This window comes from Hyperolius riggenbachi, chromosome 1 (genome assembly GCF_040937935.1).
Source record: "Hyperolius riggenbachi isolate aHypRig1 chromosome 1, aHypRig1.pri, whole genome shotgun sequence".
Classification (NCBI taxonomy): Eukaryota; Metazoa; Chordata; class Amphibia; order Anura; family Hyperoliidae; genus Hyperolius; species Hyperolius riggenbachi.
In genome coordinates this window covers 529,472,966-529,492,195 of record NC_090646.1, presented here as the reverse complement: position 1 = coordinate 529,492,195, position 19,230 = coordinate 529,472,966, and the positions used below count along the sequence as shown (strand labels likewise).

Here is a 19,230-nt window from a genome sequence, read left to right as displayed (position 1 = left end):
AAACCAACAAAGCTTTACATGTTCTCTCAGTACTCAGATGTTATATACTGCATCAAACTCTATAGAAACGGTTCATTACTGTGTATTGTGTCCTTGTGCCTGCTCTGATTTGCGTTATCAAGCACAAAGGCTTACACAATCTAAAATTTAAATGCAAACAATGTATTTTCCTAGCATAGCTCGTTATTATTGTTTCAATTTCTATAAGGTTTCCAGATACAACACCAAAGCATCAGTATGGAATGACAAAGATTGCTTCTTCCAATTTCTGCCTGTAGCAGATTCTTGAGATATATTTAATGCATAGATATACCTACCTTATAGACGCCATACATGGTACAATAAAAACGTTTGATTATTCCGTTTATTCGATCTAAATGATCGAATCGAATGAAAGTTGAATTTTTTTTTTCGATCAAGAAATTTGAATGATTATCCCGTTTTTTTCGAGAATAATCAGATCGGACATGCTGGAAAAATCTTTATATTCGATCTAACGGAATAATCGAACTAAATTATCTAATCAAAAAAATGAAAAATTGTACCATGTATGGCCACCCTAGTCATTATAGCAGGCAACCTTTTATAGGGATTCAAGTTAGGTGTATTGGATCACTTATGTTCTCCCATGTTCTTCAGTGTTCTGCAGCTCAGGAGAACCTTAGTAAATTAGCCCAAGTGTCTCATCTTCTGCCAAGCGCTAAGTTAAAACCAAATAGTGTGGCCTCATAGAAAAGCTTTGATGGGGCCTCCAGATCTAAGCATAGTAGAGTAATGATGATGATGACTGTATTCCCTTCCTGATGGATTTGAATGGGCCTGGCACATAAACTCACAAGCATTGTACAGTGCATACAGCACATGGACACAGAGATGTAAGTTCACAGGTTGGAAGCAAAGCTGTAACAATAGCCCCCATGGGGAGGTGGGGCTTGGTGTGCCTGGCACACCCCTGTACAAACTGTAAAGCAGCAGTGCAGCTTTCTATTTTACCTGCTCCCAGTAGCTTGACACATGCTCTTCAATCCTCTTTAGTGCAGCTCATTGCTGCACTGTTCAGCCAATCATCTTGCCTTGCGGCTCCAACCTCTGCATGCCATGTGACAGGGACGGAAGCCACATGGTGACTGGCTGCATGATGTGACTCTGCTGCTGCTCTGCATTATGTGCAGGAGCTAAATACAGCTAAATACTTGGCTGACTGATTTCTGCAGGGGTGGGGGTTGGGGGGGGGGGGGTCGCTTAATGTAGTTATGGAAGAAAAATTCTTTATGTTTGAGTTGTATGCATAAAGCATCTCATTATTGCTATTTTCATTGTTATCTCCTCTACCACTCACGTGTGAGGGAAAGCTGTGTCCCATAGCAAAGGAAGTAAAGTATACTTTGTATCTTTTAACAAAATGTGACCTTTTATTGCTTGCCACAGAGAAAACTGTGATGTCATTGATCCAAAACAGAAATAAATGTGTAGCCTCAAAAAAAAGTGCAAACTCTTTCTCGCTACTTCTTTGTTAAAGGAGAACTGTAGTTAGAGGTATATGGAGGCTGCCATATTGATTTCCTTTTAAGCTATACCAGTTGCCTGGCAGCCCTGCTGGTCTATTTGGCTGCAGTAGTGTGAATCACACCAGAAACAAGCATGCAGCTAATCTTGTCAGATCTTACAAAAATGTCAAACACCAGATCTGCTACATGCTTGTTCAGGGTCTAGGGCTAAAAGTATTGGAGGCAGAGGATCTGCAGGATAGCCAGGTAACTGGTATTGCTTAAAAGGAAATCAATATGGTAGCCTCCATATACCATTCACTACAGTTCTCCTTTAATACATTTCCATCTGCAATATGTGAGTGAGTATAGTGCAAGCTTCTTCACCACATTACCACAGGATGAGGAGCTGGGAACCACCCACTAAAGTCAGACACAAATGGCAACACAGGAGATACATCACATGCAGATGCCATGATGACTGACAAACCTTCAACGTCTCTGCAGAAATGAAAGTTGCTGCTCAGACATATCAAATATTTTGGACATAGCTAGAGTGCTGGAGATGTTTGGACATATTCAGTAAATAACTGAATTTGGAAATTTGTTGACAAGGAAGATGAGAGAAACTTTTTCAGACTGCAGGTTTATTCCTGTCTGGGACAAGTGAATGCTGCTCTGTTTTCTGTAGCATTTATATGGTTGAACAGCATTGGAATGGGATTCAGACTTTATGTAACATTCAAATGCATTTTTTCTGTGTACTATCTTACTGTTGCTAGAATTGTGTTATATTTATCCCTTGTACTGTCACTCAGCATTGGCAGTTGGGACATGTCTCCAGGCAACAGGTTCCCTACCACACTAGCCACCTGCAAAGAAACTTGATACGGTTCAGCCCCTCTCTGTGAAAGACATATATATTTAATATAGCCCTGTCGCTTGTCTGCACTCAAGGGATGTGTAATAAATGAAATAACTTATTCTCTGCACATTAATGCAGATAAAAAGTTAGGATCCGATGCTTGGTGAAAGAGATTAAGTACATGGGAACATTTGAAGGAAACCTGAGACGAACAGGACAAAAAATGTATACATACTTTGGCCTTCTTCCAGCCCGTCATGCTGATCAGTTCAACTGGCCTCGCACTCCCTGCCACGGGAGTGCGACGGGGGAGCGCACATGGCCGTACTGCGCCTGCACCGATTGGAGCCGACTGGTGGAGTTCCTGGGCTGCCTAGTGGAGTATCCAGGTGGCCTGTGAAGATGGCAAGGGACTGATCATCCAGGTATGTATATATATATATATATATTTTTTCTTTACTCATCTCAGGTAAACTTTAAAGACACTCAGAGATGAGTCAAGTGGCCATTTTTTTACTTACCCGGGGCTTACTTCAGCCCCATAAGCATGAATGCATACCTCGCCGTCCTCCCACAATCCTCCCACAGTCCTCACGGAATCCTCCATTCAGCCGCAATCAACTCCTGGCACTTGGCTCAGCCGGGCTCAGTCTGACTGAGTGACGTCAGCTGGGGTCTTCTGCGCTTGTGCAGAAGGTCCGTGCATGCGCAGAAGGCCCCCCACTGACGTCACTGAGCCATATACTGGAGAAGATTGTGGCTTAACGGAGGCACTCAGGAGGATGACTAGGGATACATTCATGCTTAAGGGCTGGAGGAAGCCTCGGGTAAGTAAAAAAATGGCCACTTGACTCATCTCTAAGTCTCTTTAAGGTCTAATTCCACTTGAGTGAAAAGCTATTGCATGTAAGTAGTGCATACAGTTAAGTAATTTATTTCTTTAAAGTATCTTCCTGTGATCAATGTCTCAACTGGCAGCTCAGATCCAATGGTAAAAAGAGTGGCACTCTTTCAAAGCAGGAGAAGTGGGTGCCCAAGCCTCAATAGATCCTCACACCTCCAGACAACTGGCAGCTCAGGTGAGCTAAAAGAGAACATAGTTGGGCGTGACCGCACATGGGCTGTGAGAAGTTTTTTTAGCATTTTAATTCACTGTTAGATGTGAACAGTACAACCTGTATAAATGAAACACTCACTGCAAAGTAAAATGCAACATGAAAACTTATGCTGGGTACACACGTTGCAATTTCCCGCTCGATCTGCGGGATCGATTCGATTATTTCCAACATGTTCGATCGGGTTTCGATGGATACAGCCGTCGATTTTGCATATTAAGTATGAAAAATTGACGGCTGTATCCATCGAAACCCGATCAAACATGTTGGAAATAATTGAATCGATCCAATTGATCCCGCGGATCGAGCGGGAAATCGCAACGTGTGTACCCAGCATAAGAGCAATCAAGTTAGCCAAACTTTGAATTGTTGCCATGGCTACAAGGGACAATGTCTTTAAAGGCACAGCTGGCTGCAGATTGAACTAGATAGGTAATTTTAAAAGCATTACAAAATCTATTGTGCTTCAATGACATAGTCTGTAGATTTTTCTTCAATGCAGTTACACTTTACACCTTAGGAGAGCAGTAAAGGCGGCAGATATGTGTCTGCAATAATCATCGGTTTTTCAGATGTATAGTTCACAGCTTTCTTATCATTTTTCTGCATCTGAAGAAGCAGATAGCTGTTGCATACACACTCTCTATCAGTGGTGCTCAGCAGAGCTCGAATATTCGAGTAGCTCGAATATTCGAGCTCTTTTTTCAGCTATTCGAGCTCGAATACCGAGCTCGAATAGCTGCAGCTTCTCGAATGGGCTATTCGAGTGAACTCGAATAGCCCATTCACTATTCGAGCTATTCGAGCTAACAGCGCTATTCGAGCTCGAATACCGAGCTCGAATAGCATCATAGCACAGATTGATGTCCTTAGAGCCAATCAGAGGGCTCCCAGGCCGTCTGACGGCAGCCAATCACAGAGGGGGACCCTGGCCAGCCCCTACCCTATAAATAGCGGCCGCCATGTTCCGTTTTTCCGTCCTTGCCTGACTTTGTACAGAGAGAGATCTGCTCCTTTGTGCTTTGGCTTAGAAAGAGCTTTATTGTGGTCAACTACCTAGCGTTTTTGCTCACATACACCTCCTATACACACCTATATTGTTGTTAGTTAGATAGACATTGTATTTTAGTTAGTAGCTTGTGTGTTACATAGAGACAGACACAGCTGCTGCAGGCAAGCTCACACTGCTTTAGGCCTCAGGGCCTTGCCTGTGTGGGCAGCTGTCCTCCTGTCCTCTGTTAGTTTATTATACCAGTGTTTCTGCTGTCCTACCTTTACTACTGAGTGATTGTATTTTGTAGTAACTGTACTAGGACACTCACTGTCACTGTTTGTTCATAGCTCCTGCGTGTGTGCGTGCACAGTACACAAACTCTATTTCCTTCTGATTACTATTGATTATTGTAATTTCTAGTTGTACTTACTAACTACTTACTACTAGGGACACTCAGTCACTGTTCATAGGCTAGCTCCTGCGCTGCGTGTGTGTGTGCGTGCACTGTCAGTACACACACTCTATTTCCTTCTGATTACTACTGATTATTGTAATTTCTAGTTGTACTTACTGTTACTACTTACTACTAGGGACACTCAGTCACTGTTCATAGGCTAGCTCCTGCGTGTGTGTGTGCGTGCACTCACTGTCTGTAGTGTACACACACTCTATTTCCTTCTGATTACTACTGATTATTGTAATTTCTAGTTGTACACTTACTTACTACTTACTACTAGGGACACTCAGTCACTGTTCATAGGCTAGCTCCTGCGTGTGTGTGTGTGTGCACTCAGTACACACACACACTCTATTTCCTTCTACTTAATCTGATTACTACTGATTATTGTATTTTCTAGTTAGTGTACTAGGGGACACACTCACTGTTCACTGTTCACACTTATACTGATTACTGAATTATTGTATTTTGTATTAGTACTGTACTAGTAATCACTTAGCGATCTAATCACTTAGTGATTAGTGTCACCTCACCCACCAACCCACTCCATTAAAGTACCCCACTTTTTCACCCGCCCTTTTAAAAAACTTTTTTGTTTACGCCCAAAACATCAAAGATGTCTGGAAGTGGCAGCCAGCGCGGTTTGGGCAAGGGGAAGGGCAGCAAGGGAATCAAGAGGAGAGGGAGCAGCATTGTGGCAAGCCGCGGCCGCGCCACCATGCACAGTTCTGCAGCAGCAGCAGCTGCGTCAGTGGCTAACATTCCTCCTATAGCCACTGGCCGTGGACGCCTTGGGCGCCGCCCAGCAGGAGCAACTCACGCTGCAGAGACGCAGCAGCAGCAGCGTGTAGTACCTGCTCTTATTTTCCTCCAGCCGGGTCGGAAACGTCTCATTGAGGAAAAGGATGCAGCTACTGTGGTGCAACTGATGACGGAGGATGAGCAGCCCGCCATCAGCTCTGCATCCGAGGCCTCCACCCTCACCACCACCACCACCCCTGTTCGCAGCAGCCGCCCAGCAGGGCCTGGGGAGGAGGCCAGTTCACCGTCACAAGTTGGTGACCTGTCACTCAGCAGTATTTTTACCCCAGGCACCATCAGGGTATTGTCTGCTGTTGTTGGCGATTTGGAGGAGGAGATGCTGATGGGCACTTTGGGGGATGAGGGATTGGACAGCAAGACTGTGGCGATAGTCAAGCAGCCCATCCATGCATCAGGAGAGGAGTTTGGGGGGTAATCATCCCAGCAGGACATGTTTCAGGAGGGGGGGGATGATGATGATGATGATGTGGTGACAGACAAAGACTGGGTGCCGCCACCACCAGCACCTGGGGATGTCATCATCAGCAGCTCTGAGGAGGAGGAGGAGGATGCGCTTGTGGGCCTTGCAAGGAGGCGCATCATTGCAAGAATTGGCAGCAGTAGGCAGGTCCCACAGCCTGCTGGTGTCTCAGGCTCAGCAGCAGCAGCAGCAGCATCTGCCAGTACCACCACCAGCCGCACCCAAGCCCCCGCCCCAACCACCACAGGGAGACAGGCAGCAGCGGCTCCAGGCCGTAGGGGGTTGTTTTTGTCACCAATCTGGCGATTTTTCACCATGCCCACAGTGTACAGCAAGTACGCCACTTGCAACCACTGTCAGTGGAAGTTGAGCAGAGGTGCAGACCCCTTAAAGTTCAGCACCAGCTCGCTCATCAACCACCTTGCTGAGAAACATTTCCACCAGCATGAGGAGTTCCAGAGGCTGAAGGCATCTGGTGCTGGCAGTGGCACCACACCCATCACTGCACAGCCTTCAGCAGCAGCAGCAGCAGCAACAGCAGCCACCCGCCCTCCTGCTCCTCCAGCAGCACCAGCAGGAGTGCGGAAACGCACTGCTCCTCCCCCCTCTGCAACTCCTGCCGCCGACACTGAGGCCTGTTCTGGCAGCCAGTCCTCAGTGGCCTCCTCTGCTGTGTCAGCTGATTCCCGTGCCAGCAAAAGGCCACGCCAGAGCCTTTTGAGCGAGTCCTTCCAGGGGGTGGTTAGGGCTCTGCCTCCCAGCAGCCGTCGCGTGCGTCAGCTGAACGGCTTGCTGGCACGGGCCATGTGCTCCCAACTCCTGCCGTACACGCTCGTGCAGGAGGGGAGCGACATGCGTGCGCTGCTTGCTTGTGCAGCCCCAGACTGGCAGCTCCCCAGCAGACACTTTTTCGCCCGCAAGGCCATTCCTGCACTGCACCGCTTTGTGATGGCCAATGTGGAGCGAGGGCTGGAGCACGCAGTTGGTGAAAGGGTCCACGTCACCATGGACTCCTGGAGCAGCCGCTTCGGGACAGGCCGCTACCTGTCTTTCACTGTCCACTGGGTCAGCTTGGTGGAAGGGAGTGAGGATGGGAGAGCAGCAGCAGGCACAGCAGCAGCAGCAACACAGTGGGTAGTGCCACCCCGCAGGGTCAGGGGAACTGCAGCAGGTTCCTCCGATCCTCTGCCATCCTCTGGCACACCTGGCCAAACCCCCCGCCTCAGCAGCAGCGTGAAGGCCCGCCACTGCCAAGCGCTGCTGCAGTTGGTCAGCCTTGGGAAGTCCAAATTGACGGCAACCCATGTGTTGGCCAAACTCCAGGAGCAGGAGAGGATTTGGCTGACCCCCAGAGGCCTCAGAGTCGGAGAGGTGGTGGCCGACAATGGGGCCAATCTGGTTGCCGCAATTGACAGGGGAAACCTGACCCACATCCCCTGTCTTGCCCACGTGCTGAACCTGGTGGTGCAGAAGTTCTTGCGCACCTACCAGGGGATGGGCGAACTGCTGGAAATGGCAAGGAACGTTGTGCGTCACTTCCGGCGCTCGGCTGCAGCCTGTGCGAGCCTGGAAGACGTGCAAAAGGAGCTGGAGCTGCCATGCCATCGGCTGATCCTTGATGTTCCAACTCGCTGGAACTCCACCCTGGCGATGTTGGAGCGTCTGGTTGAACAGAAGCACGCTGTCAACCAGTACCTTGCCCAGGCCACTGTTTCCGCCGCTCAGAGAAGGGACAAGGCCAGCAACATCCCGTCCATCGTCCCCGATGATGACTGGAGGCACATGCAGCAGGTGTGCTTAGTGCTGGCTCCCTTTCTGCAGGCCACTAACATGGTGAGCAGGGACCATGCTATGGTCTGCGAGTGGGTGCCCCTGGTTTGTCTGCTGAACAAGGCCCTCGATGCTTTGCTGGAACAGGGAGCGGCAGCCTTGGACCAGCAGGAGCGGCAAGCAGCTGCACAGTCCACCTCTGAGGGGGAGGAGGAGGAGGACTTGGTGGCGGTCCCTGACCTTGCTGCTGATGAGGGGGATCAGCACAGCGCAGCTGAGTTGGTGCGGGGGTGGAGAGAGGATGAGGCGGCAGAGGAGGAGGATGAGGACAGCACTGCCGTCGATGTGCCAGCACACGTGGCCCGCCTCTTCCCAATGGCAGCGCACATGCTGACGTGCCTGCGCAAGGACCCCAGCGTGATCCAGATGAAGCAGAGGGAGGACATCTGGATCTGCATGATGTTGGACCCACACCTCAAGGGGAAGTTGAGCCAGTTCCTGCCGCCTGCAGGATGAGACCCATCGCAACAAATAAGGAGCTTGCAGCAGGCCCTTGTTGAGCGCTTGGAGGAAGCCTTCCCCCAGCCTTCCACCCCCACTGTCCAGCCAGCACAGAGGCAGCAGCAGGTGCCTGCATCCAGCAGCAAGCGCCCCACAGACCTGCTGTCTCTCAGCAACGAGCTCTACAGGACTGTAGAGGCTCCGGCAGCAGTGACTAGAGAGAAGGTGCATGCAGCAGCATCCTCCTCCGGTCACAGCCAGCGCCTGACCCGAATGGTGGCTGACTACATGGGGAGCGAGCTGGCGCAGTACGCCCTGGAAGTGCTGTCCTGCCCCCCTTCCAGCGTGCTGTCCGAGCGCTGCTTCAGTGCAGCTGGTGGCGTGGTCACCGAGAAACGCTCACGTCTGTCTCACAAGTCTGTGGACAGACTGACGTTTCTCAAGATGAACCAGGCGTGGGTGGAAGGCGAGTTCCTGGCCCCTGTTGTCGGCGAGAGGGGGACATGAACTGGCTGCCGGAAGAACCATCGTTAATGTGCCTTACCACCCTTTACCACCTCCTGGCTCCTGCTCACTAAGCCAGCCTGGTTCACTTTGACTATTACGTCGCCTGCAGCCACACATTTTACATCTACAGTGGGCTGCTGTGTACTGCCCTTCTGCTGTCTGTCTGTCTGTGTTTCCCACTGCCAGGGTACACAGATTTACCTTCTGCTGCCGCTCTGCCACCAGCTATTATGTCCAACAATAGCTATATCTGTGTAATTTGCTGTAAAAAAAAAAAAAAAGTAAACCATTAAAAAAAAAAAAAAAAAAAGGTATAAACAAACACTTGGGAGCACCCTCCAAGCTCTGAATATAAAGTGTGTGCCAAGATCCTGGCCCCTATACCACAAGGGGCAAAAACTGCAAAACTTCCTGAAAGGATCGGCACCACACAGAAGGTTGTATTTATAAGCTCTTCAAATCTTTATTCCATAAAAATCGACAAGGCAGCCATTAAAAAAAAAAAAAGGTTTAATTTTTCTGAGGTGCCCGGGTTGAAAACTGTGTTGTCCCAGTTGTGTATTGGACACGATGTGGGCTGCACGACCGCTGTCTGGGACCTCCTGTTGTGTTTATTTACAGCCCTGGTATCAACGCTAGGTACCATGGCTATTATGTCACGCTGCCTACCTACCTGCTGCCACACTCACACTACAGTCTCCTCCATTCCTCCTGCTGCTGCTGCTGCCTGTCTGTGTTTCCCACTGCCAAGGGTACACAGATTTACCTTCTGCTGCCGCTCTGCCACCAGCTATTACGTCCAACAATAGCTACTCTCATTACTCCTCCATTCCTCCTGCTGCTGCTGCTGTCTGTCTGTGTTTCCCACTGCCAGGGTACACAGAATTACCTTCTGCTGCCACTCAGCCACCAGCTATTACGTCCAACAATAGCTATATCTGTGTAATTTGCTGTAAAAAAAAAAAAAGTAAACCATTAAAAAAAAAAAGGTTTAATTTTTCTGAGGTGCCCGGGTTGAAAACTGTGTTGTCCCAGTTGTGTATTGGACACGATGTGGGCTGCACGACCACTGTCTGGGACCTCCTGTTGTGTTTATTTACAGCCCTGGTATCAACGCTAGGTACCAGGGCTATTATGTCACGCTGCCTACCTACCTGCTGCCACACTCACACTACAGTCTCCTCCATTCCTCCTGCTGCTGCTGCTGCCTGTCTGTGTTTCCCACTGCCAAGGGTACACCAATTTTACCTTCTGCTGCTGCCACTCTGCCACCAGCTATTATTACGTCCAACAATAGCTACTCTCATTACTCCTCCATTCCTCCTGCTGCTGCTGCTGTCTGTCTGTGTTTCCCACTGCCAGGGTACACAGAATTACCTTCTGCTGCCACTCTGCCACCAGCTATTATGTCCAACAATAGCTATATCTGTGTAATTTGCTGTAAAATAAAAAAAAAAGTAAACCATTAAAAAAAAAAAAAAGGTTTAATTTTTCTGAGGTGCCCGGGTTGAAAACTGTGTTGTCCCAGTTGTGTATTGGACACGATGTGGGCTGCACGACCGCTGTCTGGGACCTCCTGTTGTGTTTATTTACAGCCCTGGTATCAACGCTAGGTACCAGGGCTATTATGTCACGCTGCCTACCTACCTGACTGCCTGCTGCCACACACTCATCCTCCTCCTCCTGCTGCTGAATTTACCTCCTGCTGTCTGTGTGTTTCCACTGCCAGGGAGCACATACAATGGCGCTTCCAACATGCGTGCGCCACCAGCTATTTATTACGCTCAAAAATAGCTGCATTTCTTTAAAAAAAATATATAAAAGAGAAATAAGTGAAGAAGAAGAAGACGATATAGAAGAAGAAGAAGATATAGAAAAAGAAGAAGACGAAATAGAAAAATAATAAGAAGAGGATATAGAAAAAGAAGATATACAAAAAGAAGATGAAGAAGAAGAAGAAGATGAAGAAGATGAAGAAGATGAAGAAGATGAAGATGAAGAAGAAGAAGACGACGATGAAGAAGAAGATGATGAAAAGATGAAGATGAAGAAGATGAAGAAGAAGAAGATGAAGAAGATGAAGAAGAAGAAGATGAAGAAGAAGAAGAAGAAGAAGAAGAAGAAGAAGAAGAAGAAGAAGAAGAAGAAGAAGAAGAAGAAGAAGAAGAAGAAGAAGAAGAAGACGACGATGAAGAAGAAGATGATGAAAAGATGAAGATGAAGAAGATGAAGAAGAAGAAGATGAAGAAGAAGAAGAAGAAGAAGAAGAAGAAGAAGAAGAAGAAGAAGAAGAAGAAGAAGAAGAAGAAGAAGAAGAAGAAGAAGAAGAAGAAGAAGAAGAAGAAGAAGAAGAAGAAGAAGAAGAAGAAGAAGAAGAAGAAGAAGAAGAAGAAGAAGAAGAAGAAGAAGAAGAAGAAGAAGAAGAAGAAGAAGAAGAAGAAGAAGAAGAAGAAGAAGAAGAAGAAGAAGATGATGATGAAGAAGAAGAAGAAGAAGAAGAAGAAGAAGAAGAAGAAGAAGAAGAAGAAGAAGAAGAAGAAGAAGAAGAAGAAGAAGAAGAAGAAGAAGAAGAAGAAGAAGAAGAAGAAGAAGAAGAAGAAGAAGAAGAAGAAGAAGAAGAAGAAGAAGAAGATGATGAAGAAGAAGAAGATGAAGAAGATGAAGAAGAAGAAGAAGACGATGAAGAAGAAGATGAAGATGAAGAAGATGAAGAAGATGAAGAAGAAGAAGATGAAGATGAAGAAGATGAAGAAGAAGAAGATGAAGAAGAAGATATAGAAGAAGAAGAAGATATAGAAGAAGAAGAAGATAAAGAAGAAGAAGAAGATATAGAAGAAGAAGATATAGAAGAAGAAGAAGAAAATGAAGAAGAAGAAGATATAGAAGAAGAAGAAGAAAATGAAGAAGAAGAAGAAGAAGATATAGAAGAAGAAGAAGAAGAAGATATAGAAGAAGAAGAAGATATAGAAGATAAAGAAGAAGAAGAAGAAGAAGAAGAAGAAGAAGAAGAAGAAGAAGAAGAAGAAGAAGAAGAAGTATATACACTACTGAACAGAATTTTGGACACAACTTCTCTTCTCTTTCCACCTTTTTTTTTAAAGGAACATCCCCACATAATCACTTGCTGTTGTTACTTGGGAAAAAAGATGTTTCTTGCATCATTCACCCTCAAAACAAGTGTTGGAAGCTATTTAAGGCCAATTCGAATAGTCAGCTCGAATAATGAGCTTGAATACCGACCCGATTAGTGAGCTCGAAGTCCGAGGTCGAATCGAATAGTAAAAAATATTCTACTCGAATATTCGACCGAATTCAAATAATTTACTATTCGAATTCGACCAAACTCGAATAATAAAAAGGGGTATCCGAGCATCACTGCTCTCTATAGCAGTGAAAACAAACAGCGTGGGTGATGGAGGGAACATGTTTTGATATAAGGGTGATTTACTTGATACCGGTATATCTTAGCTTAAATGAATATTTGGCACCGTTTTATTTACTCACAAATTAGAATCTTATAAAAGTTGCAGAAAAGTAAGATTGCAGATCTTGAAAAAATCTATTTCAATCAAAATTGCAAAATTGTAGGATGGAACAAAATATTGTACCATAATCTCCACTCCTCACTGTTTTCAAATTGAAAAATGCTTTGAGTAATAGATACAGTCTCATGTCAACTCATTCTCTCACTTTTTGTAATATCTAGATTTTTTTTTTACTGTATAGGTAGTTCAGAGCAGTTCCAATGGTCTTTCTTCCTTAGCAGATTGTACTTAGTGAAAGGGTCTAGTACGAAATACCTTTGCACCCAAACCATTTTGAAAGCAAAGATTAGTACAATTGAATGCAAATCTCATGCAAATTATTATTATTTTGTATTTATATAGCGCCGCCATCTTCCGCAGCACTGCACAGAGTATAACAGCCTTGTCTTGTTAACTGTCCCTCAGAGGAGCTCAGAATCGAATCCCTACCTAGTCATATGTCTATGTATTTATCGGATCATAAGTAATCTAAATCCAATTTAGGGGGAAGCCAATAAAATAATGGCCCCAGGAAAATAATAAATTATTCAGTGCCCATCTTTTGGAGTCTTGTAAGAGAAGGAATGAGTGGTCACATGACTGCTAATTTCATATATTTAGAATATTATTATTATTCAGTATTAATTAAATACTGATATCTTCTGTAGCACTTTACACTTTTTGCATTGCAAGTGTGGGTTGTGTTACCTTTGTGGGGGTAGCCAGATCCTCCTTTAGTATATAGCCAGTGTATATAGCCATATCCCACTTGTATATAGCCAGATCCCCCTTGTATATAGCCAGATCCCCTCAACCACACCACCGCCTACCTACCTTCTCTGCCCCAACTTCCTCAGCACAGCAGAGGGAATTCAGGGCACTGGTAACACCCTGCGTACATCTGTGCTCTTCACTGTGTCCTCGCCTTTTCTGCCTCTTCAACTGCCACTAGGGCTTATTTAAAGGACACGGCAAGGAACAATAAAAATAAAAAATCCACTTACCTAGGGCTTCCTCCAGCCTTTTGCAACTGTCCTGTGCCCTCACTGCAGTTCTGCTCCCCACCGGAGGTCCCCTATGGTAAAAGAGGCCTATTTACGCTCCAATGTGCATCTCATGTGGTCGCGCTGACGTCATCCGGACTGTACTGCTCAGGCACAGTAGTTCTGCGCCTATGCAGTACAGTTTGGATGACTCCAGTGCAACTCAGTGAGCTGCACGCTAGAGCACAAGTAGATGCCGACCTGCTGAGGTTGGCATCTGCACCGGAGGAGACTGGGAGCCACCAGAGCTGCGGCGAGAGCACAGAATGGCTGTCAGGGGCTGGAGGTACAGTAAGCGTATTTTTTTATATTTTTAGGCTCCTCGGACCTTCCCTTTAAGGGGGAGGGCTTATATTTCAAACATGCTCTAAATATATGCTAGGGCTTATTTTAAGGGGTGGTCCTACTTTTGGGGAAACGGTAGGAGCTACAGGAAGGTTAGAAGATGGCTCTGATGGCTCAGTAAGTATTTTAATCCCTGCAAAAACCCTGAAGACCCCAAAACTTAGTCCCTGTTATCCCCTCAAGCATGCCAGTTAGAGACTTCCAGTTGCCTAAGGTCTGGATAACGGGGACTTTGCTGTATCATTTTTTCTGTGCAGCTGGAGAGGCCAAAGTCAAAAGAGGCCAAAACATTTGGATCTGTGCAAACCCTCCTTATATTAGGGTTGTGATCAGGGTAGTGATGAAAAGTTTGTTATTATTTAGGTGTGCAATTTTTTTGTGCAAATTTTTGAGCTAAAACAAATGATTTTTACACTTTCTGTGAATTTTCCATATTTCGAAAATATTTTTTCAAAATCGTAAATAACATTTCCAAAGCGCAAATTTGCAAGCAACACTGTACATTAGCTCTAATACTATAACCTTTTACTTATTTATGTTTAGCAAATTTAATTTTAAAGTATACATAAACAAAGTAAGACATTTAAACTAATTATAAAACAGGCCTCTGTTACACAGACATTGTTGAAATATATATGGGGCAACTATTTGACTTCCCTTACAGGGTTGCCAAGTGTCCGTAAAAAGACGGACTGTCAGTAAAAAAGCTCTTAAAAAACTGCTGTCCCTAGTGCCCGTATTTCCTGGGCACTCGTCCGTCTAAATACACATAAACTCCTTTGATCTCTGCATGTTCCCATGCACGCTCTATTTCCCCCTCTCTCAGCCTCCCTCCTCCTCCGAGTCCCGTCCAATGACTGATCGGCTTTTGATGCCGGCTCCTCTGCTGCCCAATAAGAGAGAGGCAGCTAGAAGTGATGCAGGCAACCTATCCTCACCCAGTTACGAGAAAGAGGACACTTCACGGAGAGGAGACAGTGACTGCAGTGAGTGTAGCGTCCTCTTCCCTCCGACCATGGCATGCATCTAATAAGTGAGCCTCTCATTTATCTTCTTGGCGCCTCTCTCCAGTCACTCAGAGAGAGAGAAAGAGGCATCCCTAGCACTGTTGCTGGCAGCTCCATCCGCATCAAAGCCAGACAGGAATAAGTAAGTGCTCTGGGCAGCAGCAAAACGGTGACCTGGCTCTTCCTCATAACATAAATCTCCTGTAGTGAAGTCAGGGAGTCTCCCACACATGAGAAATGCTGTGAAAAGACTGCTCTGCAGGAGGGGAGACATGCAGACTAGCACACTAGCAAGCCACAGTCAGCAGCAGCTGCAGAAGCCAGCAAGTGAGTCAGACTGTCAACGTCTGTGTTAGTGAGTGGAATATGTCACAGGGAATCTCCAGCATTTAGAATGTCTATGAAGAATGCCAAATGTGTAGCGACTTCAAAAAAGTCATATACTTTCACATAGAGAGAGCATACTCTCCTATAGAACTTTCCCTGTCCTCTCCCAGGGCTCTTTCACATTAGGGCAGATGTTGTGCATTAACGGAAATGGCTAACGTTTGCGTTAACCAAGGTAAGATGAAAGTCCATAGACTTTCATTTTACCTTTCACACCCTACGCTGCGTTTCGATGCGTTGCGGTTCAGACGCACCCGGGCGCAGTTTTTCGTCCAACGCACCCGCGAGCCGGCGTTTTCCTTCTGGTTTAATTAGCAGCTCCCGCCGCTGATTGCGTCGCACCGCAGATACCTGACGACACGCCGCAGGCAGACAACGCATGCAGGAGAAAGGCCCCTGCACACGTTGTCTAATGTGAAAGAGCCCTCAGTGGAGTTGCTTCAGCGTTGTACCTTATTCAAATTTGCCACTTCTGGAAGCCCTCCTGTCCTCAAGTGCTTCAAAACACAGGCAGTTCCGTACCATGCGATTGCACACTTGTGCATGTGCAGTACAAAGCCGCTCGTCTTTAGCAGTACTCAGGTACAGGAGAGCTTCAGGAGGTGGCAAATTTGAATTAGGTACAGCGCTGGAACAGTTCCACAGAGAGGACACGGAAGGTTCTATAGGATCCAGAGCCTTCCCTCTACATAAGGTAGTATATAACTTTTTCTAAGATACCAGAGGTAAATCTAGATAGTGTTCTTTAACTTACCTAGGGCTTCTTCCAGCCCCCATAGGTTTGTTGGTCCCTCGTTGTCCTCCTGGTCCTCTTCATTGATCCACTGTTAGACGCGATACAGCATCCAGACGGCTCGGTTGGTTTCCCCTTTCTGGCTAGCAGTCATGACTGCACTATGACTATGGTAATTAGATTGTGAGCTCCTCTGAGGACAGCCAGTGACCTGACTATGTACTCTGTAAAGTTCTGCGGAAGATGTCAGTGCTATATAAATACTTAAAAAATAATGCCCAGTGCTTAGCCCCATCCACAACTCTACTTAAAAGTGTGCTTCTGACTCCGTCCCTAACTCCACCCCCTGTTCGTCCAAAATTTGGTGTGTCCTGCTTTTTTGGGCCTTTTGACCGTAGAAAATTAGAAATTAGGTTGGCAACCCTGTTCCCTTAGAGATATGTATAAGGTGAGCTATTGCGCACACTGCACAGACAAGCACCCAGCCAACCAGGAGGTTGGCTATAATGTCCTGAGATTTTTTTTTCAGCATTCACTTGCTGCCCAGGCATGCAAAAAACAATTTCACAGCTGTGCTCCTGTGTCTTTGGGTAAATATTTGCCTTATGTTTTTGCAAAAAATGGAAAATCAAAAAAATCTATACTAGGAGCAGGAAAAAAATGAGTAAGTAAATAAAGGAAGAAAGAGGAAAACACAAGAAAGTAAAGAAAAGGAAAGCAAGAAAATGAAAAGGCAACAGAAGAAAAAGAAAAGGGAAAAAAAGAAATGAAATAACAGACAAAGAAAGGAAGTCCAAGATAGGGAATTGTCTCCCCCGAAGCCCTCTCTACTGCTTCTCTCTCCTCAACCTCAGGCCTAGTGCATCTCCTCAGTCCATGAGCAGAGTAGAACCATTACTCTCCCATCTGTGGTCAGCTAATAGTTTTTAACCTCAATATACAGTGCAGGAGAGTATAAACATGTATGAATGTCAATACTGTTCACAGCATGTTTTATACTAATGTGTATAACTGTCAATACCACTAGGGAGGTTTACTCCCATTAACTTCGATACAAGAAATTATGTTTGCTTATTCACCTTCCAGGTTTAGAGCGACCGCAATACGTTTTTGTCGGGTCACTAGACTGTGAGTTCTACAACTTGGCATTACCAATCGTTTAAGCCCTTCCTCCTGCTCTCCCCTTGGGCTTGATTCACAAAAGAGTGCTAACTGTTAGCACAGCCGTTTTCGCGGTAAAATTCGCGTTTGCGCGTGAAAACGTTATCGTTTCGCGCGAAAATTCGCAATCGCGCGCAATGCGAAAATTCGCGCGAAAACGGCCGTGCTAACAGTTAGCACTCTTTTGTGAATCAAGCCCCTTGTATAAGTCTTACCCACATATGCCCCTTACCATCTCATCTTCAGCTCCCAGCGCCTGAAACATAAAAATGATGGCACTTGCAAAGTAATAGGGCTTTGCGTCACAGCTAACCTTGTGTTGTTCTGAATGTCATCGAGTTGAATTGTCACAACAACGTTACATAAATTGCTGTTTGCTGCTGACTATTTAACGGTTAAGTCTTCCTTTTCATCACCCGTTTTCTCTCATGCAGATAATTCACCGCACACACACAGTGAAGGTGTCAATGAGTTTTCACCTTGGCAAATTAATCCCTTTCACTCCTTAAAGATCACATTCTCTGGCACAACTGCCTGTCAACATTCAGAGAAATGTTAGTGAAAGGAATGCAAGTACCCATGACAGAAGCACAGCTGATGGAATAACTGCCCTTCCTTTTGTCATCAAAGACTCTTATTGAAGCAGATCTGGACAGATACAGGACACATGCAGACTGATAGAGTTGTCATCTAGGTCAGATACCACATGAGACCAGCATATAAAAAGACTGGAAAAGACCAAGTTGTCCTTGTATCTTTTCAAGCTACTAAGAGAAAGAAACAGCAATCCTTTAGTCCTTATCCTCTCTAACCCATATATGATGTATAATAGATTTTCCAAACCTTGGCTTTGATTTCAGCAGAGTGAGAAATGTTATCATGTACTTGCGTGGTCCCCAGTGCAGTGTCTTGTGAGCAATGGTACATTTATTTTATATATAAGTTACATCAAGCAGAGTGTAACAATACATTAAAAAGGCATCACCGTAATACAACAGCTCAGTAGTATCGGCTCTACATAAAATCCAAATGTCTTTCTGAGTACTGATTGTGTCTTTTCTCTTGTAATAGCCTGAGAGGAAAGCCTTGTGACTCACTCTCTAAATAAAATAAATGCAAGGGCAGCATGCAATCTTAGGCTATGGAGGTATCGATCAGGTACCTGGTTCTACTAAAACTCACCAAGATACACCCCACACATTCACACGAATGCTTCAGAGGCTGGCTAATACCTGGCATTATGTACCACATCTGGTGGGAATGTCCAAAGGTCTCCAGAGTTTGGACCAGAATAGCTACACTGATAACCAATGTCATGCATAGTCCCTTTTCCAAAGATCCCCAAATTTTCCTCTTAGGTCACAAACCCGATTTAATGAAACATGCTGTCCATAAATTAATTCAACACATAGTATCTTTTGCTAAGCTATATATTGCTTCATAGTGAAAGCTGCAAGATTTACATTTTAAAGCAATCTTGGCCAAGTTTGACAAAAAGATGGTTTATGAACGTATTATTGCTAGCGTTCAGGATACTATGCATCATTTTGAAAATGTCTGAAGGCCTTGGACAGACTATAGAACAGTTGAAAACCTCACACATTACCTCTTTCCTCCGGCTGGGTTTACACCCAAATTAACCATCAGTTTCTTATGTAAGCTTTGCTTATGCCCACCTACTTATTACTAACTACTGTCATGCCTATGTTGCTACTGATACATGGTTTAACTGTACTGTACCCCTCAGTACCCAATACTGAAGTTTGTCAACACCTACTGTTAATTTGCTTGGCTCGGCTCGGGTAGAGACATGTACTTGTTTTGTACTGTTTCATGTTTTTACTGTCATTTAGGACTGCTTATCAATAAAGTATTTTTTGAACCCACACAAAAAAAAGAAACGTATGACTAGTGGTAGAGTGGAGGGAAACAGAGGAGGAAGAAGCCAGGAAGCCTGCACATGTGCAGAGCAGAGAAGACACGCAGGCTTCCTGTTCCGAGGTCACATTGCGACTTTCGTCAGAGTCGCCGCTGCAATGTAATTTAGAACAG

The 19,230-nt window shown here is 45.4% G+C and overlaps 1 long non-coding RNA gene across 1 annotated transcript; it reads left to right on the top strand.

The window, feature by feature from the left end:
* The first annotated feature begins 2,273 nt into the window (after positions 1–2,273).
* On the top strand, positions 2,274–17,916 carry LOC137556507 (uncharacterized). The gene is made up of 2 exons (XR_011029159.1): positions 2,274–2,777; positions 17,613–17,916. It is a non-coding gene; the product is annotated as an uncharacterized lncRNA (long non-coding RNA).
* Positions 17,917–19,230: the final 1,314 nt, after the last annotated feature.